Here is a 6,000-nt window from a genome sequence, read left to right as displayed (position 1 = left end):
TGACATAGGATGATGAGGTAGATGAGGCTTTCTTCGACAACAAACAGAAGTTTCCACATCAAAGGCCCTGGTTCTCATGGGGGATTTCAATCACCCTGATATCTGCTGGGAGAACAATACAGCAGTGCACAGACAATCCAGGAAGTTTTTGGAGAGTGTTGGGGACAACTTCCTGGTACAAGTGCTAGAGAAACCAACTAGGGTCCATGCTCCTCTTGACCTGCTGCCCACAAACAGGGAAGAAACGGTAGGGGAAGTAGAAGCGGGTGGCAACCTGGGCAGCAGTGACCATGAGATGGTCGAGTTCAGGATCCTGACACAGGGAAGAAAGGAGAGCAGCAGAATATAGACCCTAGACTTCAGAAAAGCAGACATTGACTCCCAGAGGGAACTGATGGGCAGGATCCCCTAAGAGGCTAATATGAGGGGGCAAGGAGTCCGGGAGAGCTGGCTGTATTTTAAAGAAGCCTTATTGAGGGTGCAGGAACAAATCATCCCGATGTGCAGAAAGAATAACAAATATGGCAGGCTACCAGCTTGGCTTAACAGAGAAATCTTTGGTGAGCTGAAACACAAAAAGGAAGCTTACAAGAAGTGGAAACTTGGACAGACGATTAGGGAGGAGTATAAAAATATTGCTCAAGCATGCAGGGGTGTAATCAGGAAGACCAAAACACAAGTGGAATTGCAGCTAGCTAGGGATGAGAAGGGAACAAGAAGGGTTTCTATAGGTATGTTAGCAACAAGAAGGTCAGGGAAAGTGCGGGACCCTTACTGAATGAGGGAGGCAACCTAGTGACAGATGATGTGGAAAAAGATGAAATACTCAATGTTTTTTGTTTGTTTGTTTTTTCCTTGGTCTTCACAAATGAGGTCCGCTCCCAGACTGCTGCACTGGGCAGCACATTATGGGGAGGAGGTGAGCAGTCCTCAGTGGTGAAAGAACAGGTTAAGGACTATTTAGAAAAGCTGGACATGCACAAGTCCATGGAGTCAGATGCAGTGCATCTGAGGGTGCTGAGGGAGCTGGCTGATGTGATTGCAGAGCCATTAGCCATTATCTTTTAAAACTTGTGGTGATCGGAGGTGGTCCTGGACAATTGGAAAAAGGAAAATATAGTGCCCATCTTTTAAAAAGGGAAGAAGGAGAACCTGGGAAACTACAGACATGTCAGCCTCACCCCAGTCCCCAGAAAAATCATGGAGCAGGTCTTCAAGGAATCCATTCTGAAGCTCTTGGAGGAGAGGAAGGTGATCAGGAATAGTCAACATAGCTTCACCAAGGGCACATCATGCCTGACTAACCTGATTGCCTTCTATGATGAGACAACTGGCTCTTTGGATATGGGGAAAGTGGTGGACATGATATATCTTGACTTTAGCAAAGCTTTTGATATGGTCTTCCACAGTATTACTGCCAGCAAGTTAAAGAAGTATGGGCTGGATTAATGGACTATAAGGAGGATAGAAAGTTGGCTAGATCATCAGGCTGAATGTGTAGTGATCAACGGCGCGATGTCTAATTGGCAGCCAGTATCAGGTGGCGTGCCCCAGGGGTCGGTCCTGGGCTGGTTTTGTTCAACATCTTCATTAATGATCTGGATGATGGGATGGATTGCACCCTCAGCAAGTTCACGGATTACACTAAAATGTGGGGAGAGATAGATATGCTGGATGGTTGAGATAGGGTCCAGAGTGACCTAGATAGATTGGAGGATTGGGCCAAAAGAAATCTGATGAGGTTCAACAAGGACAAGTGCAGAGTCCTGCACTTAGGACAGAAGAATCCCATGCACTGCTACAGGGGACCAACTGGCTAAGCAGTAATTCTGCAGAAAAGGACCTGGGGATTACAGTGGATGAGAAGCTGGATATGAGTCAACAGTGTGCCCTTGTTGCCAAGAAGGCTAATGGCATTTTGGGCTGTATAAGTAGGAGCATTGCCAGTAGATCGAGGGAAGTGATTCTTCCCTCTGTTCGGCCCTCGGGAGGCAACATCTGAAGTATTGCGTCCTGTTTTGCGTCTCCCACTACAGAAAAGATGTGGATAAATTGGAGAGAGTCCAGCAGAGGGCAACGAAAATGATCAGGGGTCTGGGGCACATGGCTTATGAGGAGAGGCTGAAGGAACTGGGTAGAAGAAAAGAGTGAGGGGGGATTTGATAGCAGCCTTCAACTATCTGAAGGGGGGTTCCGAAGTGGATGGAGCTCAGCTGTTCTCAGTGGTGGCAGATGACAGAACGAGGAGTAATGGTCTCAAGTTGCATGAGGTCTAGGTTGGATATTACGACAAAACTATTTCACTAGGAGGGTGGTGAAGCACTGGAATGGGTTACCTAGGGAGATGGTGGAATCTCTCTCTTTAAGGCCCAGCTTGACAAAGCCCTGGCCGGGATAATTTATATGGGGATTGGTCCTGCTTTGAGCAGGGCGTTGGAGTAGATGACCTCCTGAGGTCTCTTCCAATGCTAATCTTCTATGATTCTGTGCTACAGCAAGGAACTGAACTCAGGTTTTCTAGGTGATGTCCTAGAAAACTAGGTAAAGGATTTAACCACTGCACCATCCTTCTTACCATTTTCTTGGCCTCATGTTTCTAAATCTGAATCAAGCTAGTTTAGCAACACACCCAATCTTATTTTGAGCTTTATTATTAACTGAACACCCTCAGAGTGCTGTATAAAACCAATGGAGAGACAGTCTAAAGTGGAGAGCTGCTGTCCACCCTTAAAGCCCACTGAGTCTTTTGACTCTTTGGAAAAGGAAGCAATTAAGGGAAAAGCAGAAAATGTTAAAGTTTTCAATGTCCAGGTTGCACAGACCTTGCCTGAAGAAAATCCAGCTGCTTTAAGTGAAGTTCTGCCTTGGGGTGTGCGGTAGCCCTGTGAGGGGCACTGAAAACAGGCCATACTTAGCCCAGAATTGAACTTCTGTGCACCAGTGAACTGAGAATGGGCATAATTGCAGACTTTTGTTCTCCTGTGGCTGTGCAGAACAAGATAGAATGGGCAAAAGGGAAGAACACAGCAGGGAGAGGGCAGCCCGGGGAATAGAGCTGAGAGAGAGAATGTGCTTTGCAGCAACTTGCACTGCCTTCCAGCTAATATTGTACCCCCAGGGTGGGGATCAAAAGGGATGGCTTAAAGGTCCCCTTGGTGCAAACTGCTTGTTATGCCTTCGTCATAAATCCATTCTTCCAGTCTATGGAGGCTCTGCCTAGCCTTTTCAGAGAGAAGGATTGACTGTTCTGACTCTGTTGGGAAGCTGACGTGTTCTGATCAGTGCGCTCTTGTCCAGAGTGGCCTGCCTTTCTGAGACAACCTGTCCTATTATCAAAATTGGAACTGATAATAATAATAATGCATGCTGTCTGCTCTTGACAGTAGGGGATGCCCTCACAACCATTGTCTACCTAGCTGGTTAGTTGGGTTCAGAGAATCCTTGGTGAGGAAGGAGAACCGAGATGTTTGACTTTGTTATTTCCAGGCCTCAAACACCCTGAACTTCAGCATAGCACCTCTGTGATGGATTCTGTGTTTACAATAGGCACTCCACTTGAAGTTACCATTGTGTTCAGATTTCTAGTGTAGTGTGAAAGTATTCTCCCTCTACTAACAGGCCTGCCTGGAGGGTGCAATTTAACTGACGAGGCCAGAAGACCCACAGAGCTCTCGGAGATACTAGATGTGAATGAATGTTCCATCAAGTTGACTTAGGTCATTTGTGGAGCTGGAGGAAGAGCCAACCAGGAATGTGGGAGGAGTAGCTAGATAAAAAGTAGTTGAGAGAGATTTAAGAAGCTTGGTCTGTTTAGATTATCCAAGAAAAGGTTAAAGGGTGACTTAGTCACAATCTATAAGTACCTACACGGGAAAGAGATTTCTGATAGTAGACAGCTCTTTAATAGTAGACAGCTCCAGTGGTTGGAAGCTGGAAGTAGGCAAATTCAGGCTAAAAATAAGGCATACCTGTTCAACCTATACCTGAGAATAATCTGCTATAGGAACAATGAGATTCTCAATCACTTGAAGTCTTTTTAAATCAAGACCGGCTGTATTTATAAATGATATGCTATAGCTCAAACAGAAGTTATGGGTTTGATGCAGAAATTGTTGGATGAGTTTCTCCGGCCTGTGTTATACAGGAGGAGATCAGATGGGGTGAGCATAATGGTTCCATCTGTCCTTAAACTCTACGGCTCTGTGAAAATGATTGATAACTTGTGTAGTTAATAAACATAACTCATTCTTCCTCCTGTCCTTTTCCCCACTACATGTCTGCCAGCAGTGCCTTGCACTAGGAGTTTTTACCGGTTATATCTTGACTTCTTCACTGTCTTCTAAGGATACGTCTATACTGAACGCTCCTTTTTGGTAGCATAAAGTACGTACGCTGTATGCCCCCCTAGCATGGGTATAAATAGCAGTGTACATGGTGAGGCACTGCTTAGGTGCGTAGATTAAAGACACTCCTGAACTCTGTAGGTATGTAACTGAGTTTTATGTACCCTACAGGACTCTGTACTCACTCAAGCAGCACCTCCCTGTCTACATTACTATTTTCATGCAGAGTAGTGTCCTGCTGCCTCCCTGCTGTCATAAATATAAAGGGAAGGGTAAACCCCTTTGAAATCCCTCCTGGCCAGAGGAAAATTCCTCTCACCTGTAAAGGGTTAACAAGCTAAAGGTAACCTCGCTGGCACCTGACCAAAATGACCAATGAGGAGACAAGATACTTTCAAAAGCTGGGAGGAGGGAGAGAAACAAAGGGTCTGTGTGGCTGTCTATATTCTGTCTTTGCCGGGGATATACCAGGAATGGAGTCTTAGAACTTTTAGTAAGTAATCTAGCTAGGTACGTGTTAGATTATGATTTCTTTAAATGGCTGAGAAAAGAACTGTGCTGAATAGAATAACTATTTCTGTCTGTGTATCTTTTTTGTAACTTAAGGTTTTGCCTAGAGGGGTTCTCTATGTTTTGAATCTAATTACCCTGTAAGGTATCTACCATCCTGATTTTACAGGGGGGATTTCTTTATTTCTATTTACTTCTATTTTTATTAAAAGTCTTCTTGTAAGAAAACTGAATGCTTTTGTATTGTTCTCAGATCCAAGATCCATGCAAATTGGTGAGGCTTTTTATCCAACATTTCCCAGGAAAGGGGGGGTGCAAGTGTTGGGAGGATTATTCATTGTTCTTAAGATCCAAGGGTCTGGGTCTGTAGTCACCTAGGCAAATTGGTGAGGCTTTTTACCAAACCTTGTCCAGGAAGTGGGGTGCAAGGTTTTGGGAAGTATTTTGGGGGGAAGGACGCGTCCAAACAGCTCTTCCCCAGTAACCAGTATTAGTTTGGTGGTGGTAGTGGCCAATCCAAGGACAAAGGGTGGAATATTTTGTACCTTGGGGAAGTTTTGACCTAAGCTGGTAAAGATAAGCTTAGGAGGTTTTTCATGCAGGTCCCCACATCTGTACCCTAGAGTTCAGAGTGGGGGAGGAACCTTGACACCTGCCGTAGGGAGAGGCTCTAGCAGCTCCTTGCTTCTGGCTGGCAGCTCCCTGTTGCCAGAGCCTTTCCATGTGGAGGAGCAAGGCTCTGGCAGCAGGGAGGTGCCAGAATCTGTCCCAACCGCAGTGAAAGACTCCAGCGGTGGGGAAATGCCCTGGCGGGGGCAGGGGACAGAAGGGGGGAAGTGGAGACAGGTACCAGCAGCTACCTGCTTCAGAGCTTGTCCCTGCCACCTCCCCACTGCCAGAGCCTTTCACTGACACATGTAACTACACACTGAAGCGTATAGCTACACATGCTTTTCACTACGGTGTGTAGTTACACATACCCTACATGCCACCACAAGAGGTGTGCAGTGTAGCTGTAGCTGAAGCGTCCCGGGTAACTTAAACCAGGCACTGAAAAAAATGGTTCTTTGAGGCAGGGTTACACTCATTGCTTTACTTATCCTCATGAGAGCGGGAGTCACTTGGCTTTGCTACCATTAACTGAGGA

Source organism: Lepidochelys olivacea (assembly GCF_965140295.1).
Source record: "Lepidochelys olivacea isolate rLepOli2 genome assembly, chromosome: 5".
Taxonomy (NCBI): Eukaryota; Metazoa; Chordata; order Testudines; family Cheloniidae; genus Lepidochelys; species Lepidochelys olivacea.
This window is presented reverse-complemented; position numbering follows the sequence as displayed.